General features: G+C 36.4%; 1 protein-coding gene across 6 annotated transcripts in view; it reads right to left on the bottom strand.

Annotated features, from left to right (window-relative positions):
- Positions 1-20,154, bottom strand: part of VDR (vitamin D receptor) — a 92,692-nt gene extending 72,538 nt beyond the window's left edge. For 2 of the 6 annotated variants that reach the window (XM_032209385.1, XM_032209389.1), the window contains exon 1: positions 2,833-2,931. The gene's annotated coding sequence lies outside the window, so the exon portion shown is untranslated. Of the gene's footprint in view, positions 1-2,832; positions 2,932-4,316; positions 4,510-10,237; positions 10,319-19,934; positions 20,039-20,066 lie in introns of those variants that run through there. The other 4 variants (XM_032209386.1, XM_032209387.1, XM_032209388.1 and 1 more) reach the window with 4 other exon arrangements.
- Between the last annotated feature and the right edge of the window lie 1,258 nt (positions 20,155-21,412).

The raw sequence follows: 21,412 nt of genomic DNA, 5'->3' as shown, positions 1-21,412 counted from the left end.
ACTTCCTTCTCACCAGGCTTACCTCCAGTATTGTAGCCCAATTGTGGCCTAAAGAGGTTAGACAGATATTATAGGTTGCCTTGAGTGGACAGCTCCCACTCTTCAACTGAATGTGCCATGTTCCCACCCTTTAAATAATGTTTCAATGGATGATTGCCTAAATCAAAAGATCAACTACCATGTATTTAGATTCAGCTAAATAAACACAATTTTATGCCATATAAAAGTTTGAGAGTTGAACATAATTTGAAGGTGATATTTTTCCCTCTCTTAAAATAATGAACAATAAAAACCACCAAGAACCCAGCTTGGTTGGATAAAATGCTTCACTTCAGCTTTCTGATCCCTGAATTCCCTATCAGGGGAGTTTGAACTACCCAAGATTGCTAATAAATGATATATATCTATCTTAACAAAATACGAATGATACTATAACGGCTTTGTTTTTCTTGGTCTAGACTGCTACTTTTCATACAGTTATCTCCCTGTCTACTTGCAGTCTTTTGAGTTCCTCACTTCAATTTTTGCCTTTATATAATTATTCTTACTATGCCAGTATTTCCTTCAAAAATCCTGTTCAAAGGTCCTTTTCCTTTTTTTGTGTATGTGATAAATCTCATTTTCCAAGTTCTTTGCTGTCAATTTATCCAGACATCCTCAAATAGGTCACACAAACTATGTTGTCATAGAGCAAAATAAAAATGCATCACAAGTAGTCATGGTTTAGCAACCATACCTGGGATTGCCAACTTTGTCATTAAGTGAACCTGTTGCTAAGTGAAGCCACAACTGTGCTTATTTTATTATAGCTTTTTTCTGCCTTACCAAATTTCAAAGATCGTAAATGCAAATATTTATTGTAAAAAATTACTTTTCAAAACCTTTGTACATACAAAAGGTTGCTAAATGAGGCGGTTGCAAAATGAGGCAGTTGCTAAACAAAAAATACCTACAACCTTATATATTTTCCTATCTTATGGAGGTATCTGTGTTGAAGAACACCATGCAAATATTGCATTATGTATTACGCAATGATAATGTCTTTATTATTTTATATGTATATTTTATTATATTTATATAATGCTCTTCATCCAGAAATCACAAAAAGATCTGCAACAAAACTCAATTAAGAATAAGAAAAACAACAACAACAATAGAAAAATAATAATCTGAAGCAAAAACATCAAGCTGAGGTCTGAGGCAGAAGAGATTTCAAACATAACAAAGGCACATCCGGCTTATAGTATAATATGACAAGGAAATGAAATGGGAAGAAGAAATTAAGATTTATAGGACTTTTTTTTTTCAAAAGTGTGCATTAGATAGAATCAAAATGCTCTGCTGACTCAGTCAATATTAGGTGCTCCTTTTCAGCTGTATCTCCGTTTGCATGTAATTCAGTGCTTCACTTTAGCAGTATGGAAAGGACTAAATCAAATTTGGATTCAGTTCCTACACCCCAGAACGCTCTTCTATAGTTACACATGCCATCCACATTTAGATCTTACTATACAAGTGAACTCTTTTTGTTACAAAATAATTCAAACAGAAACCATTCTTCAAACCAGTGTTATTGCAAATATTTCCAGCTGCTACATGTATCACATAAGCTTATTGTCTTGTGATATTATTTAATGGAAAGTCTTTTCAACAGGTTTTGTTGCATTTAAAACATAGTCACTTTTATTAATTACAAGTATCCTCTGAAATTTTGCATTTACACTATGCTTAGTGTAAATGGAACTTTTGGAATAATGTACATTCTTCGTTCAAATGTTAGCTTTGGAACATTCATCAATTTAATGATGTTGCAGTAGTCCTAATTAATATTTATTTGCCTGTTGCATTACAAATTCTAATAAGTTATTTTGCTTAAAAGTCCTTTTTAAAGAAATGTTAAAATTAAATTTTCATACATGTGTTAATTCCCAATGTAACTTAGTTGGAGGAAAACATGCAAATTTGTGTATTTTGAACTAAGAACTTGCCATATCAGTCCCTCTCTAATAGATTCCTGACTTGCATAAAAAGACAAAAAGATTCTCATATCTGCTTAGGATTTCTTTAGAAAGATCACTTCAGCTTTAAGATTGTTCTTCCTACATACATCACTTAGGAATCCAACTGATGGACACTGCCTTCCTAATTTAAGTATTAAAAGTATTTCCTTTTTTCTGAGAAACAGAACAAAAGAGCAAGTTAACAATAATGTTGAACTCTGTACACTCAGTCATAGCTGTAGGCATTCTTCACTTTTTGCCAAGAACATTTATTTTCTTGAGTAGTCTGCCCTATTAGACAGTATGGTGTAGTAGTTAAGGCATCAGGCTAGAAACAAAACAAAAAAAACACCTCATGAGTTCTAGTCCTGCTCTAGGCATGAAGCCAACTGGTCACTTTGGGCCAGTCATTCTCTCTCAGCCCTGGGAAGGAGGCAATGGCAAATAACATCAGAAAAGCCTTCCTAAAAAAACTGTCTCCAGGTCTTAAAAACTGACATGAAGGTACACAAAAACAATGTGCCCTACCAGGCCAGAAGAAGCAAACTTTTAAGAGGAAAAAGTATGGTAAAAATTATGTTTATGCCTATTTTAAACATTAACATTCAATGAGAAAGTTAATTGCTACAACTATTATGCTACAATATTTTGAGAAACGTTTAAATCTGCCTTCACTTTATGAAGGATTGCATATGGATCTTATTGCTTTTTGACAGCATTTAAACAGCTTGATCACAAAATAAAAAACTGAGCTTTGTGCATATGTTAAAATGCTAAAGGATTACATTGGAGGCTGATTTCAGTTAAAGTAGAAACAAGATTAAAAATTTACCTGCAGTTTGGCACGGGACTTAAGCGCACCTCCTTTGAACTGTGCATTCAGTGAGTGACTGCTTGATCCCACTGAACAGGCAATTTACATTCTGTTAAGAGTAACTGTCACACGTGACTCAGAGGCATGGCGAAAAGCACCAGCTTCCAATTGCTAATTTCTTTTCTAGCATTACTTCTGAGGATATTAATCTGGTTCGGTTATGCTCAGGTTGGATTTCAGATAAGAATCTCCTGGACTGACTGGACTTCACTCATTCCATAAACATCATTATAAAATAAAGATGTTCTTGTTTGTGTGGGGGAAAAGTTTTCATAAATACAGTACGTAAGAACACATGTGCATTCTGTACTGTAGTTTTCTATGTTTTTCCTGATTTAAATGGGCTTAATTCTGAAAAAGCACATACAGAATTTCCAAATGCATGTTAGCAGCAGCAGTGATCATACTAAGAAAAATATGTTTTTATCCTCTATTAAAAGTTGTCATGCATTTTGACTAGCTTTGTCTTTGAAGACAGCAAATAAATTTCAGAGCAATTGTTATTAGAGCCTGTGCAACTTTCAAATAAATCAAATTACTTCTGAAGTTTTGTCTCTATTTAATGCCTTGAATTACTCATCAAATAAGTCGGGGAGGGGGGGGGCAAAATTGTGCCCATAAACGCTTCAATAGATCACAACATTTTTTAAAAAAAAAAACATTTTGCAACATTTTACAAAGAATTCTAAACGCATTAGTCATTCATTAAAACTGCAAGCCATGTTACAACCCGTTTTAACAAGTATATCTTGCAAAGCAAGGCTCTTGTCAATATATATACACTTTTTGATACACCAGCTTCTTTAAGAGCAACATTCTATTCCAATGATGGCAAACCTTTTCAGCACCAAGTGCCCAAAACGGAACATGTGTGTGCATGCGCACATGTGTGCATGCCGGAATGCTAGAAGCCTGAAGACCAGCTGGCCGGGCCACATGTGCTTGCTGGGAAGCAGAAGAGCAACTGGCAACTGCACGCATGCCCACAGAGATGGCTCTGCATGCCACCTCTGGCACACCGTTCCATAGGTTTTCCATCACGGTTCTATTCCATATCCAATTCTTGGTATGTGCTGCAAATCTAACAGATCCCAAACTTTAAACTTGATATCATTTGGCAGGGATACTTGTTTCAAAGGAGTGGGGGGAGATTAATAATAGTACTATAACAATAAAATCATAATTCTTTGCACATTCTTTCTGCCTTTCCAGTCATAGTTAAACATTAAATACAGACACACAGAGTGAAATTTGGCCTTTTGTTTCAGCAGTGACAGTTTACTTCAAAGCAATATTCTTCCTAGTCCTTTAATTAAGGAAAGGGATCCCTTCCATCTCACAGAAAATCTTGCAGTTTTTAAAAAAAATATCTTTAGCTGATCTAGGATTCATTACTACTCCAAATTTAAAAAAGCAGATACAGAACACTGAGAGCCACCCACCTCTGTTGAAAGTGCTCCTTCCTGCGTTAGAAAAAATAGAGGCCAGATTTTTCCAATAATTTAAAAGTTAGGAGTTGGGGGTTTGTTTAGGAAGCTGAATCAATTTATTTCTGACCTTCAGTTCATTGGAAACAACATTTTTCTTTCGAATGACAAAGTTTCCAAGAAGAGCAAGCTATTTTCTCACTGGAAAGATTTCTTGTCCTACCACACCTCCCGGCTTCCGGGCTTCAAGTTAGCTATTACAGCAGGCGCAATGAAATACACCCCCTCTCCCTGTTCCCTATTCACCGCCTTATTCTTTAGGGTTTCTCTCTTCCTATATGAATTGCTCAGCGCTTATCGCCGATCACTCCCTGGATCCAGCCTCTTTGGTTGCAGCGCTTGAAAAAGCTTCTGGTTGCAACGTTGCTGACACATCACCAGGTTGTTTTTACAACTACAGAAGCTTCTTAAAACAACAGTTAGCTATGTTCTAGATGAATGGGAAGGATGGGGGAAGGGGGGAGAGGTCAATGGAGTCCCCCCCCCTACATTTTTAAAACATCTTTCATCTACACAACTTCTTTTAGTCTAAAGCACCTTTCAGATTCCTTTAAAAAACCCAGGTAAATGCACATTGAGATAAATCCAGAAAAAACATGGATAAGGTCGAAAGGTAGGCAGCAGTGATGGTTTTGTTTTGCTTTTGCTTTTGTATTATTATTCCTGAACACAAAGTCAGAAGGAAGCTGCTGGGAAACTCTTTGCACACTCCTGTTGGTAAGCTAGAAACATAGAGGATGGGCACTGATTGGCTTATGTGTCTTCTGAGAATCCTAAACTTGCAAATGGAGACACACAGCAATGCTCAGAGCATGCAAACTGGGAAAGCAAACCAGAAGGTTTCAAACTGCTTTATACAGAAACACAGATACAGTGCAGCTGCATTCATTTATATCATTTTTACTCCACAGGCCCTATTGAACACTTCATTTACCATTGTGACACGCTCTGTTTGTATCAAGATATCTTTTATTACAAAAATGCATGCTTTCCTTTTCTTTTAAAAGCATCGCTATTCCATTACATTAATTTTTTAAAAAAAATCAAAGACAGCATCAGAAACAAGGATATTCACAGCATTTGTGGGTATGAAATTTTACTGGAATATTACTTTCTATTCACAAGGAGAAAGATTCAGGACCTCTTCCAGGAGGAGCTAAAAAGAAAATGGTAAAGTCCAAAAAGGGGGAAAAAATAAGTTAAGCACTCCCTCATTCCTGCTATTTTGTCTATCTGGAACTCTAGTTCTTTTCAAATTAATAGAGAGTTGTCCAAAACGTGTAATGCTGATTCTTTGTGACTTTTTTGTCATTTTCCCAGCAAATGTCAATATTTTTTTTAAGGAAAACATATTCAGTTGTACAGGATTTCTGGACACTATTAATGTTCAAATTGCAGCTCCAAGAAATAGCTTACGTGTGTTAAAAGAAAATTTAGGGTTTGCACTTAGATGCTAGTATCCAAGACTGAGTTGAGAGGAACACCCTATCACATAATTTCCTGTGGGGCATCTAAAAAATATTTGCCTTTTCTTATGCTTTCAGAGATACTGTCATAGGTGGGTATATAGGTAGTCCTCGAATTACACAAGTTCATTTAGTGACCATTCAAAGTTACAATGGCACTGAAAAATGTGGCTTATGACTTTTTGTCATAGTTATGATTTTTGCAGTAATCCCATGGTCACATGATCAAAATTCAGTTGCTTGGCAACTGGCTCAAATTTATCATGGTTACAGTGTCCCAGGGTCATGTGATTCCCTTTTGCAACCTATCGATAAGCAAAGTCAATGGGGAAGCCAGATTCACTTAACAACCATGTAACTGACTTAACTATAGTGATTCACTTAACAACAGTATCAAGAACTCGTTAAATGGGGCAAAATTCATTTAACAACAAAAAAATTAGCCTCAATTGGGGTCGTAAGCAAGGATTATGGGGCCAAAGAAAAGGCCAAGATGAAAGAAGGAAAGCAGATCTGTACATCAACCGGGATCTCATCTAAGATGCACACCATCATGCCAATGCTAACTTGTAAAATCATGCCACCTATTACCAGTCCCACCTCATTAAGGACCATATTACATAAAGCAGTAGTAAAGAATACATGAACCACTGTGCATTATAAATACAGTCCCACTGTATTTGGAACTCTGGTTAGGTAGCAACACTAGATTCTGGGTCATGTTCATCAAAGAACTGATCAAATGTATTTTAAACCATGGGATCAATGAGAATAAAATCAGTCAGATGGCCCAAGTAAGACATTCTACATCTTTATGTAAATATGAAATCTATTTCCACTTAGAAATAGCTTCTGGACTTTATGCTCAAAAGAGAAAAAAATGAAACTTTGGTCTTAGGTTTAGATTACTTGATTAACTCTGTTGTTATAGAAAAGGCATGCATCTACTAAGAAATGTAAAGCAAAAAGGTGAGGCTGTAACTGTACTTTATATTCCACTGAACTGAAATAAGTTGAAGTCCCTTTTTTCCTTTCCTTTTCTTGTTGCCTTGCACTCCTTTCCTCTTTGATCTTTCCATTTTTAAATATGAAATCCACTTACTGCTCCTTTTTGCTTTTTCACTTTACTTTTTTGTGTATGGCCATAGTGGGATCACTAAATAACTACTTCTATTTTCATGTAATTTTTGGAAATCTTCCATCAACAGAATGGAAAGTCATGAATACCTCAAATCAGAGACTACTAAGGAATTTGCTTGTATTGTTACCACTTAAAAAATTAATTTCCAATTTTTTTAGAAAAAATCAGAAATATTAAAAGCAGTAAGTTTCCTTTTTGTGGGTTGACAAGGTTACTAGAAACAAATGGAAGATGATATAATCCAGGCCCTTTACAAAATTTTTGAATAAAGTAGAACTACTATGCAATATTAAACTTCAAGCAGAAGCACCCATATTTCGTTAATATTTTTTCTCTAAGAAGCAACTGAAGGCTGGAATAATTACAGTCTGAACTACCATCCTTATTTTATTACCACTTAACAGTTCTAAAAAGATTCTTTACATATAGTCCAAGGTCAGGAAAGCAACAATTCTACTCCATGTATAAACAATCACAAATATGCCAACAAAATCTTTAGATTCTAAGCATTCTATACCAAATCATAATGCTAATTATAGTATGTTTCAACTTCTAATGAATACATATTCATCTCAAATAACTCCCTATTTAGGACGGGAGAGTACTCCCAGAAAATATCAGATTCTCACCTTGGAGGCATATTCCTTTATTACTATAACTCCCTATATTACAACAAAAATAATTAAGACTGATGTCCCAGTTACTGTCATTCATCCTAGAAAGAGGTAACTGATTACAGTTATTCTAATGCAACACACTACATTTATATGTGTGTCTGCACATAAATGTCAGTGCTTAATCAACACTATCTCCCACAAATCTTAAACTTTCAAGAACTTTCAGATATTAAAAACTGCTGAATTCTGACAACTTCCCAAGCTAAGCAGACAGGTTTTGCCTGGCTGGTAGAACTGAGCACACATGCCATCTTCTTGTTCCAAACCTTTATAGCTCCTTAATCTTGGTGGTTATCGTTTCCACAGTTAAGTGGATGAGAAGCAGTTGCTACCTTAGGTGAACCTGAAGTGGAATTTAATATTATAGTTTACCTATAGGTTTCAAATTCTGGAAAATCCTAACTAGAACAGGTGGGAATTCTGTATTTACCATGCAGGAGTCTCTGATCATGTTTAAGGCACCACATAAAAAGGATTAAGGTTTAATTAAGCAGACAGGTTTAATATGACAGGTGACTCTCTATCAAAGCCCTTCTGGATAAAAGACAGGATATAAACATCTGGCGAAAACGTCTCAGTACCTCAGAGATTAGCTTAATAATCAGTAAATCAGCAGCTAAGGTTCTTTTCCAAATGAGGTGAGGCAAATATTGGGCAGAGAGATGACTGCTTTAGCAATAGAGCTGTACTCTTAGACGTTCTTCAATACAACTATTTACAAACTATATATTGTTGTTGAAGTAGTTTCTTATTATTATTTTTATGTTAATACTACTTCGTGAACTACTATGGTATAAGGCAATATAAATAAACAAAGTGAACCCTTTATCCCGTGGAAGGTTCCTTGGGGGGCGGGGGGCGGTGTGTGTGTGTTAGATAGATTGCATATTGTTCCTTCTAGGTAAAGCACTGTTCCCTCTTTGTTTTCTATATTCTATTTTTATTCTACCTAGAGTCATTTGGAACTGGGCAATCTTGCAAATGTGATTTATAAGAGCATGAATATAATGAGTTATTAAGTCATAGTGAACAGTTCAATTTAAAGATATTGACTCAATTTATGGCAGATATGAAAAAGCAAAATTCCGTGCCAGGCCTTATTAGGAAAAAGGCTGAAAATAAAACTGCCTATAGGTTAATCCCATTATGAAACCTATGACATGTCTTTAACTGAAATACTATATATCGTTCTGGTTACGTTTGAAAAAGAATTAGAAGAGAAGCAGAAAAAGAGAAGAAAACAGAGGATACAAATGATGAGATGGCTCAGAAACTGTTTATGTGAGAAAAAAACAGATAACTGGAAACCTTACTTTAAAAAAAGGAAAATGCAGGGAAATGTGATGGAAGTAATGTATAAAATTATGTACAGTTTGGAGGGCTTCTTCCTCTCTCAAAATGTTAGGGGGATCATTAAAACAAACCAGTTGGAAGGAGACTGAGAACAAACAAAAAAGCATAATTGTGGAATTTTTTTCACCACAAGACGTGATGATGGCTACTAACTTGGATGATTTTAAAAAGGGGATGGATAAAATGATATGTATACCACATGCTATTATTCTTGAGATTTATGTTAGTTAAAGGTTAAGAACAATATGCAGTGTCCAAATATCAGCTGCAGTAGAACCCTGTAAGGAGAGGAATATATCTCCACTTATTATTTGCAAACATCGTAGGGAAACTTGGTTGGCAAGTGTGAGAAACAAAATGCCGGACACAAGATGCTTCAAGATGCTTGATCCAACACATGGGTAATCTTATATTAGGGAGGAACATCATAGCTAACTATGCCACTAAACAAATATCTGACTAGTTCATCTATTTGAATAATTAACATATGTGTGAAAGAGTTGACATGGTTAAAAGAACACTTTGCCCTTGCCCTTCCAAATTCTGCTACCATTTGTATTATGTTTTTGGACATCATTCTTGGTTCAAATGTTAATATATGAACTGTTGAATTAGTCTCTGAGCTTAATATAAGAGTAATCACATATCTTTGGGTACTTTGAATGAGGGAAACAGGATTCAACCCCTGTCTTTACAGATGGCTGCTATGAAGTGATGAAAATTCATCAATGCATCAGTACCAGAATTAATTAAACCTAAAAATATGTATTGCAGTTAGAAGAAATGTGCAAGCACTTTCATAATTTTTTTTAAAGAATACGCTGGTGGCATTTCAATTTTTATTGTTTAATTTTAGATGTAAGCTGTTCCAAAGATCACTCCTGAAAGAACATAAACATTTAAAAAAAATAAAAGTATAGAATAAAAGAGCGAATCAGCTGTCCAACAAATATAATACACCTCTAAATAATTTGCCAAAGAACACAGATCCTTCATTTCACTCAGATCCATCTGTACCCAAAGGTTAGAGCCAAATTACACAAGCACATCCTCGCACACACCTTCATGTATGTATGCTATTTGGAGATTGTTTAGAGAATTATACAGAAAATGCCAAAGCAGAACACAAGTAAATTATTTGCCGTATTTTTTACAGATATACCCCCCCAAAATACAAAAACCATTTAAAAGTTAACCAAAATAACAATATAAATCATAATTAAATGTCGATGTTCTTACCAATGTTATTTTGAAGTTTTGAAGAAGAGATGTAGTAAGCCTTGTGCCAATCTAATCTAGTGTTATCCAAGGAGGCAAATTCTGAAATCACAAAATATAAAACAGACATGTATTTCACCAGAGTTTTCATACAATATTAAGCCTGGAACAGAAAGTTCAGTTGAGCAAGTAATATTCAATTAATAAAAATAAGAACAGGGATAGGAGCTGTCCAATACAAAATGTACCTCTTACATGTTTTACTTATATACTCTACAGGTAGTTCTCAATTTATGGTCACAATGGAGCCCAGAATTTTGGTTGTAAATCACTGCAGTTGTAAATCAAGACCCCATGGTCATTAAGCAAATTGTGTGATTTTTAATTCAACGATGTGGTCGCTAACTGAATCTAGCATATCCAAGCAATGTTTTTTGCCATTTTCTGGTGCCATTGTCAAAGTTGCCTATTGTGGTTATGTGACCTTGGGATGTGCAACCGGGTGTCAATGCAAGTCAGTTGCCAAATGCCCAAAATGCAATCAACTGGTTATGGAGGTGGTGATGGTATAGGAGTTGTAACTTTAGAGACAGGTTATAAATAACTTTTTAAAAGCCCATTCGTAGCTTCAAATGGTCATTAAACAACCAGCCATAAGGATTACCCATATGTAAATAAAAGTGCCATCAATTACATACATGAATTTTGTAGTCAAAATAAATCAGTACATGGAACTCTCTATACTTTAAATTGAATCTTTATGAAAGCACACAGAAAGCTTCATTTCCTTGGATTTTAAAAAGGTAACAGTTCTCAACAGGCACACATTTAAATACCTTGCATTTAAAATTTCAGTCCCAAATCAATTACCATTTGGGAATGCTTTCATAATGTTTAAATTATTTTAAGGAAAAAGATCACAAACTCATCCAATTTTTGAAACACCTAAACATTATTCTTCAGTTTAAATCTCAGTTTATAGAGATTACTAATGGGAATGGTTCAGATTTTTTTTAAAAAAAGAAACAATATAATTAGAATAGAAAATGAATTCCATCATTTACAGATTGATTTTTTTTTAAAATATCAATTCCCCAAGTCACCAGACTCAATTAAGTAACTTAGGATAAGACATAATTGCCATAATTATGTGTTTATTTTGCTTAGTTAATATGGCACAACCTATGTCACTGCTTGCTATTTACCTCCCTAACTACTAAGTTCCCAATGTCATTGTACTTGGAATTGTAGAGTATTCATCCAAAACTGATCCCAAAAGTTTCCGAGATGCTTAATTTACACACCAAATTTGTAGTTCAAATCACGGTGCATGTGAAAAAGCCATTTCAGAAAAATATGTATCAAAGTAAATTTAACACCTTTAGCAGCCTTTGCCCTGTCTTATCAGGTTGGACTTTTGTTCTGGTTTATCTTGCCATTTATATTCCTTAGAATCTGAACAAACAATTCCTTTTTCCATTCCTAAAAGTGCAGAAAGTTCCTGACCTAATGAATGGCCTGTTCACTGAGACTACAAGAAGTGCTCATAAAATGTGGAAATGCTAATAATTAAAATGTTTTTCTCAATGAAACAAGTAAGTAGTTGCCCAAATTATACACATATATTTCACATCTGAGTATAGATAGTCTTCAAATTACAACCAGAATTGAGACTAGAATTTCCGAGGTTAAGCAAGGCAGTTGTTAAGTGAGTCCCACCCAATTTAATGCCTTTTTTTGCCATGGTTAAGCAAATCAGTTCCAGTTGTTCAGATAATACCACAGTTGTTAAATGAATCTGCTTCCGGTTGGAAGTCTGCTGGAAAGGTCGCAGATGGCAATCACAACATCCTAGAAGCCTGCAGTCATTAGAAACAAGTACCTATTTGCCACTGTACAAATTTTGATTATGTGACCACAGGGATGGTATGACGGTTGTAATTGTATCAGTTGTACGTCACTTTTTCCAGTGCTCTTGTAACTCCAAATGGTCACTAAATAAATGGTTGTAAGCAGGGGTGGGCTTCTGCAGGTTTGGTGTATGCGCAATTTGTGCGCGCTCATTTTGCTTGTCCACATGCGCAGTTTCCTGTAAATAGGTCTGTACATGTGCAGAACCTTAAATATGTCCAAAAAATCATGTTGCAGCGACTAGGGAACAGGTTTGGGGGTGTGCTGAACCTGCCATCCCTACCCGTTCAGCAACCTAGTAACAATTTCCACTACCAGTTCACCCAAACCGGTGTGAACTGGTAGCAACTCACCTCTGGCTGTAAGTTGAGGAATACTGTATATACGCTGCATTACCACATACTCCGACTATAGATTTATCTAACTAACTGAATAGGGCTTATCCTGACCAAGCTGGCTTTGTTCTTTTTTATACAGCTTACAGTACTTGAAAAGATGAATAGACATTGGCCTTGCTCACATTATATAGGTAGTCCTGGGCTTACAACAGTTCATTTAGTGACCGCTCAAAGTCACATCATCACTGAAAAAAGTGACTTACGACTGTTTTTCACACATTGTAGCATCTTCATTTATATTTGGATGTTTGACAACTGACTCAAATTTATGACGGTTGCAGTGTCCCAGAGTCATGTGATCCCCTTTTGCGACCTTATGACAAGCAAAGTCAATGGGGAAACCAGATTCACTTAACAACGGTGTAATTAATTTAATAGCTGGTGGTTCACTTAACAAATGTGGCAAGAAAAGCCATAAAATGGGGCAAAACTCACTTAACAAATTTCTCACTTAATAACACAAATTTTGGGCTCAAGTATGGTCATAATTTGAGGACTACCTGTATTTATATACAAAATGAGTGTAACATAAGGACAAATGGGAGACACATAGCACTGACACAATTGTGTACACACTAACAGAATTAGAAATTCATTGCCCATTAAGTCATGTTGTAGATTGTCAAAGCAACAAAGGCCCAAACCCCAATAGTAAATAGACTGACTACAAATATAAAAAATTACAGAGACAGCAAGATTTAATTGTCAATAAGACAAAAATGGAAATTCTTTAAAACTTTCTTTTTGGAATTGGATTGGTTCCAATAAATTCAAATAAGTACTATTGTTTCAAAGGAATTAAAAAAACAAGGGCAGTCTCACAAATTTGGCTGAATTTTAAAATCTTTAAAACTTTAAAATCTTTAAATCTTAAAAACAAACTTTGGAATGATTGCTGGCCTTATTCTAAATTGCTGGTGAAATATGATTCAGAACTGGAACAAATTATAGACTGTATTGAGTAAATGGATGAAGAATTTAGACAGAATCAGAGATAGGCAAAACTAGCAAACAAAAAAATTCTAGATCGACAAAGTTAAATGGTATATCTTATGGTAGTTATGAGCTATACAGATTTAGAAATAGAACATTTCAATGTGTCAATATAAATGTTTAAGTGCCTAGCAGTAGGACTGTTGGTGATTTTTATTTCCTCAAAGTTCAAATCCAGAGACTAAGTACATACATGTTAAAATTAAGTGATGATCCCATGTATTCTGTGGGCAGTAATTTCCCAGAAGTTTGAAGAGTCTCAAAAATAAATTTGAACTTGGAGAAGTAGCTTTCAGAAATAAAACAAATTAATGCTACAGCAATCTATCCTTTAAAGGAAGATGAGTCACTACCCAATATTTAGTGTGGGAGGACAGCATGACACAGAACAAGGCAAGTCTTAAAGCAACTCTGTCTAATTTCTATAAAACTTTAACAAATTATCAGATTTTGACAGAATACAGGTACTCCTCGAGTTATGACCACAACTGACCCCAACATTTCTTTTCACAAGACAGTTAAGTGAGTTTTTCCCCATTTCGTGACCTTTTTTTGCCAGAGTAGTTAAGTGAATCACTGCAGTTGTTAAGTGAATCACAAGGTCATTAAGCAAATCTGGTTTCCCCCATTGACTTGGTCAGAAGCTGGTTGGGAAGATTACAAATGGTGATCACATGATCCCAGGACAGTACAACTGCCAGTTATCAAGCACCCAAATTTTGATCATGTGGAGAGACGGGGGGGGGGAGGGGGGGGAGGGAAGATACACACACAACAAATGGACCCAAAGCCAAAAACCAACAGACCTCAAATCTCTTTAAAGAACTTATTCTTTATTTGGTATTACTTGACTTACAGAATAAAAGTAAAAATGAACTGTGTATATTGCAATATTGTACTTAGCTAGGTTATTATCTTCATAGTAACTATATACATACTTACACCACCTACCCATCATGCTATTCCTTTTCATCTTAAATAATATGGTGCAATGCCTCAGTAAAAGCAAAATTATTAAAGGAAGGAAATAAAGAAAAATAAAATCTGAGTCAATTTGGTTTACATCAGCACCACTCACTAGACTGCTCCATAGCTTTCTATTCTGGGAAGCCATCTTTATTTCCACTGCATCCATATACTGCTTTCTTGGCAGGCTGCCATTTGTTCGTTAGACTTCTTGCCTCTCTCTTCTGGGTGATCTCATCAACCAACCTTGAGTTTTTAACCTTTGCCTTCCTCTCACACTTCCATATATTCATTTTATGATTTGACCAAACCACCTTAATGTAGTTCTTATGTACTGGCCATCACTTTTGTATTCAGTCTACATTTATTCAACACTGATTAATCCATCCCTTCTTTGGCTCATTTCTACTTCATTCAACTTAAATTTTATCTTTCTTCAACATGTTTAATTCTCATATAATAAAATGGCTTGAAAGACAATCTTTAGCCATTTTTGCTTCCCTGCCTCACACTATATTTTACTTCTTTTCTTTTGAATTTGATATACCTTGCAATACTTTTCACCAATCAACCCCAAGTGCCATGGTAGTGCAGTGGTTAGAATGCAGTATTGAAGGCTAACTCTACATTCCACTGCCAAGAGTTCAATTCCCTCAATGCAGATCGGCTCAAGGTTGACTCAGCCTTCCATCCTTCCAAGGTGGGTAAAATGAGGAGCCAGATTGTTGTTGAGGGCAATATTGCTGACTCTGTAAACCGCTTAGAGAGGACTGTAAAGCATTTTGAAGCAGTATATGTCTAAGTGCTAGTGCTACCTTGATCTTTTGATATGTTCAGTTTCACATCCATACTAATTGTATTATATACTTTATTCAGTACTCAAATTATTCTGTTTCGCCTACATTTATACACAATTTCCAAGCATATAACATCACAAGCATTTATACATTTATCCATGATTACATGACAACACATACTATCACATACTTGTCTTACTTTTGCTCAGTGTTGAAGCATTCATTAAGTGTTTCATTTGTTCTCAGCAATATTTGTTTTTTATTTAGCAATGTGGCTGACCAATTAAAATTATGCACTGTGCTATTCTTGAACAGAAATTACAGCTCGGCTTTGGCCTTCCTTCTGAGGCTTTTAATAAGCAGAGCAAAGTACATGTTTTTTTTTAAGAATCTCAGTCCAAAGCATTTGACTAAAATATGGGTGGATTTTTATCTTCTGTTTGGAGCATCTGCCAATCTTTCCTTGGAAGTGCAACCAAAGAGGGAAGAATTGCAAAAGTAAATGATAATATGCAAGGGAGAGGCACTTCTTGGAAAAAGAGAAATGTTGTGTATGAGCACATCTTGGCATATGCATAAAAGCTTTATTAAAATTTGGCCAATAAATTAACTAATACCACTTATTGGATTTTTAAACACCTAATTATCATTTCCAACAGAGAGAATGACATACAAAAAGTAATGTGTAAAATATTTAAGTTTGCTTATCCAAATGAGTACTGTGGGGAAATTTTAAATGCGAGCAGAACTGGAAAGATCTAAGGCCAACCAAGAAATTAATAGGAGAGTGATAATTTGACATTCACTAGATTTATCTAGTTTTCAGAACTTTTATTAGACAGTCACAACAAAAAGTATGAACAAATGATGAAAACATGTTTGCAAGCAAACAACCAAGTTCAGAGAGCACTATGACCTTAATAACTGAGGTTTTAATTAGAGGAATTAAGCAGTGAGAAGGGAAATAGCTAAATCCCCCCCCCATCCCATTAACCAGGTTCAGAGCACAAACCAGGTTTGCTTCAAGCAAAAAAGTTTCTGAAGAAAAAAAAATATGAGGAAAGATAGCATGTAGAAAAGCTTTATAGTGCCTGTCACTTTTCTAAATGTCTGCAGCCTTTGCAGTATTGTTAGCTGGCAAACAGATTGGGGGGAGGGGACTGGATTAGTATGAGAATGGTTAAAAGAAAAACTTCTGATTATTTTGCAAACTTCAAGGGATTCCACTTGTTGAAGCAAGAGATATAGTTTTAGAATAGTTCTCCCATACTGTGCACATCAAGGTGATATACAACCACCGAATCAATCCTAATTATCATGAAGAGTGATAATTTATGATAATTAATAAAGCAGCAGAATAAATGAGAAGAGAACCAAATAAAATAAGAAATATCTAGGGGAAAAGAAAAGCCAGGTAAGAAGTATTAATGAAATGCTGTTCACATTGTGTGTGATGTCAATTATACCAGCACTTCAAACCCATTGTTTAATTTGAAACAAGATTAGTCAAAGCTCAACTCTGAAATATATGATGCAAAATAAAATGAATCTAAATTGGAAAAATCTAGACTTGAATTTTACCTTCAGCTATAAAGTTTACTGAGCTAAATGATCCTGAGTCAACAAATTGCTCCCAATCTAGCCTGAGGATGTAGCTCCATGGTATATGGTATTTTGAACTTATTTAAAGGAGCAGGAAAAGAAATGAAAAAGAACAATTACAGAAAGCTCCACAGGTCTAGGATTCTGAGTGAGGTACTTTTCAATCTTTTTAATCATTTGTACTGCTTTTAAAAATTATGTATTGCTCAAATATCATAATCCTCCCCCCACATAAGATTCTAGGACCAGAGTTGGAATGTAGACCATGCTGCCCATCAAGTCTAACCCTCTGCTGGGGATAGAAATCAAAATTATTGGCCATCCTGCTTCTAGTTGAATATTTCCAGTAATAAGATCACCACCATATCCACATTCATAACATCGTAACATAGGCTGCCTCTATCACAATACTTTTAGGGCAGAGATGTAGTAATAGAACCACAGTATGCACCATTCCACATTTTGATAATACTTAAAATGTATCTTGCACTAAATAAACGATAATTCAAGTTACTTTTCTTTGCAGTTTAGTTTTCTAAAAATCAGTAAACGACATCTTTAGTTTTTGATTCTTTAGAAAGAAGCAGCCAGCCAGCCATTTTCAAAAGGCTAAAGAAAACACCAAAGGCAGGATAATTAATAATCACCTCCACTTTAATTCAATTCTGGTTCTTTAAGCTGGCAGACTGTTTTTTGAAGGTGGAGGGGGTTTCAGTCTAGGTGTCTTATTTACACTTTTAGATGCACTAGGAAGTGCAGCAGGATAGGATCAGTACACATGATAAAAGCCGGATTCCTGGCCTCTCATACGTCAAAAGGATATTTCTCTTTTTGACCCATCAGGCTTATCTCCAGGTAGCAGCAATTAATTACGCCTGTGACTAAGAACCATCTAAATTCCTCTGAATGCTCTGAATTGATGTGATACTGGGGATACTGAGAAATTATCCAAGCAAATTTTGGGAAGGGACCAGGACAAGCACCAGCAATTAACTAGCAAGGTGGTGGCAATCACACAAAATGTCACGTTATTCTCAGGCCATTTTTGTGTCCCTTACAGCTTGTTCTGGCATCATTTGGCTATCTCTGAGTTGCTGCTATAAAGCCTGACTTTATTCTTCTGCATTGTGCCATAAGACTTTCCCTTCATCCATGTAAGCACAGCGCAAATACTTTTTGAGTTTGAGTTTTATTTCATTTATATGCCGCCCTTTTCCCTAAGGGGACTCAGGGCGGCTCACAACTCAAAAAGGGAAGCGGGGATACAAACAGTTTAACAAGAACACAAAACTATACATAGTTAAAAAGCACAACAATCATACCATTCGAGATAGGGGCAGCGGATCTTTAGCCCCAGGCCTGTCGGAACAGCCAGGTTTTAAGGGCTATGCGGAAGGCCTGGAGGGTGGTGAGGGTTATTATGCCATCACAACTTTTAGGGTGAGGGTACCCAACATTTTTGACTTCAGGTAACTGCTTGGACTGCCTGCAGTTTTCTTGGCAACATTTTTCAGAAAGCTCTTGCCTGCTTCCTAGGGCTGAGAGAGTAACTGGTACCACCCAGCTGGCTTCTAGGTCTAAATCAGGATTAGAACTCACAATCTCCAAGTTTCTAGCCTGGTGCCTTGACATCTACATCATTCAAACTCTCTGATCATAACATTATTTTCATCTTATCCCTGTTCAGATATAGGCTTAGATTATCCTTAACTGTTTAAGGGTAAAAAAAAAAGTTTTTTCCCATGTTTAGCACCATCCAAAGTTATCCATATGGTGTAAAAAATCTATTCAGACTTTGTTACCCATTACTTTAGAAAGAAATCAGGTAATTATAGTAGCTGGGAAGAGAAACAATAGAGGTAGGGCAGGCACTGATAACTGAGTAATAAATATATTACTATAGCTATAAAAACCGGCTGGGTGACTTTGAGCCAGTCACTTTCTCTCAGCTCAACTTCACAGGGTTGTTGTGGGGAAAATAGGAGGTAGAAAGGTGTGCTGAATATGAGTTATTTGTAAAAAGTAACAAAGGTAGATCATAAACAAGGAAATAAAAATAGTGTTCTTCAACTCTAGAATGGACAAAGAATCCATCTCAGCAAACAGGGAGAAGGCATACAAATGACAGCCTTATTTCCGATCTATATATAATGTCATAACTTTTGAGAAAGATATTTAAACATGTCAATACCATGACCCCACCAACTGTAACAGGACAAAGCAATATTACTGTCCACAAAACATCTAACTGTACACAGTAAATGGTGAAAACTAGATCCTGGAATCTAAAAATTTCACATACTTTCATTAAAAAAATGTTTAACAAAGTTTATGGATTATAAGCCCCTATGGTCTTCAGGTAAAGAGTAACACCTCACATCCTACTTGCCAATTTTTGTGTAAGTCACATACAAACATGATGAACTTTAAGAAAAAAAATTATGTCATCACCATATAGTTTCACTTAGGGAATATTAACTTCCTGTTCTAAAATTATAATACTCTCTTCTCTTCTGAAGAAGCTGAAAGTTTTCTTTTTTGGGCATTGCTTAATGTAGACAAGAATGAGAAAAACCCCTTTCTAGGGACCAAAGGAAGCTAAGTCTCCTTAGGTGGAAGAACATAACCCCCCCCCCTTTTGTCCTTTCCCCCCTCTTTTTAACCAATTGTTTTCCTTAGAAAATGAAAGCATCTTCAACTCAGTGAAAAATACATTCACACCAACTGTAATATTACATTGTTTAGCGAGCCAAGGGAAAACATGGTTCTCATGAGGAGGGTCTAGAATTTTTTTTAAAAAAAAAGCCTAAAACAGCCTCAGATTTTTTATTTCTCATTTCTTTTTTTTCTTCCCTTTCTCCAAGTCCATTCTAGATACCCTCTTTTCTTGTAAAGGAAGGCGAGGGAGGAAGATTTCACACGTTTCCCTTCCCAATCACACGCGCAACCTTTTTTTTTTTTTTTTGGCATTCTACTTCGATCACTTGAGAATAGGAATCATAACCCAGACTCGTGAAAAGCCAGACTCCCTCTAGACCGCAATCCCCGTACCGTCGCGCGTTCACAAGACCGCGAAGCTCGCGGGTTCTCCCCTCGCACGCGCGCGCGCGCCCCCCACTCCACCACACGCCAAGCGCTCTGCCCCGCGAGTCAACGGAGGACTCTCTCGCTTAAGACCAGTACCTCAGCTCCCCGTCCCGGTTCTCGGAACTAACCGACACCTCCCGCCACCCCGTCCCGTAACCCGCCTATTAACTGGAAACCACCGTCTACTCGACTCCGCCCCGCCGCCGCCTCCTCTGCTAATTTCCCTCAACACGCCCAATGAGGGGCCGGCGCTCCTCTCTGCCCCACCAATAGATTTTTCAGCCGTACCTGGTTCTAACCCCGCCTCTTCATGGCTTCTCTTCTCCTCTCAGGGACGGCTGGTCGCGCTCCGCCCGCTCCCCGCCTGCACGTCAATGGGCAAGGTGACGCGTGAAAGGCGGGGGAAAGGAAATTGAAGCGGATTTTCCAACTGGTTTCGGCTAAATGCCGCCTCAGATTGTCCTGCTGAAAGGAAAGATAACAACAACAATAAAGTAATAATAATAACATGGTGATGGTGGAGGAAGAAGAACAGATTGTTGTTGTTGTTGTTGTTGTTGTTGTTGTTATAGCGCAATTGTATCACAGCGGCCAGTTGTTTCGCTGGATTTGGGATTGATTACTAGTCGGGCCCCACCCAGGGGCCTAAGAGGTCGTAAGGTAATATGCGTGCAGATCCAAGCAGTGCGGCTTTTTGCATTTGACTGATGGTGATTTTGTCAATTTTTAACTGTTTTAAATGTAATTCCAGTGCTTTTGGAATAGCACCCAGTATGCCAATTACCACTGGAATTACCACTGCTGGTTTGTGCCAGAGTTGTTGAATTTCAATTTTTAAGTCCTGGTACTTTGCAATTTTTTCATGTTCCTTCTCGGCGACCCTGCTATCTCACCTGGTATTGTGATGTCTATGATTGTGACCTTATTTTTCTCAACCAGTGTGATGTCTGGTGTATTATGTGCCAGTATTTTGTCCGTTTGTATACGGAAATCCCACAAGATCTTGACCATCTGATTTTCGGTGACTTTTTCAGGCTGATGTTCCCACCAGTTTGTTGCTGTTTTAATATTATAATTTTTTCACAAATTCCAATGGATCATTTGTGCTACTGAATTGTGCTGCAATTTATAATCAGTCTGCACGATTTTTTTACAGCAGCTGAGTATGTGATCAACAGTTTCATCAGCTTCTTTGCAAAGTCTGCATTTGGCATCATCAGAGGATTTTTCGATTTTGGCCTTAATGGCATTTGTGCGGATAGCTTGTTCTTGCGCAGCCAGGATTAGTGACTCTGTTTCTTTCTTTAATGTACCTGTTGTTAACCATAACCAAGTTTGTTCACTGTCCACTTTATCTTTTATTTTTTCCAGAAATTGGCCATGCAGTGCTTTGTTCTGCCAACTCTCCATTCTTGATTTTATCACCTCTTTTCTGTATTCTT

Source organism: Thamnophis elegans, chromosome 2 (genome assembly GCF_009769535.1).
Source record: "Thamnophis elegans isolate rThaEle1 chromosome 2, rThaEle1.pri, whole genome shotgun sequence".
NCBI lineage: Eukaryota > Metazoa > Chordata > Lepidosauria > Squamata > Colubridae > Thamnophis > Thamnophis elegans.
This window is presented reverse-complemented; position numbering and strand designations above follow the sequence as displayed.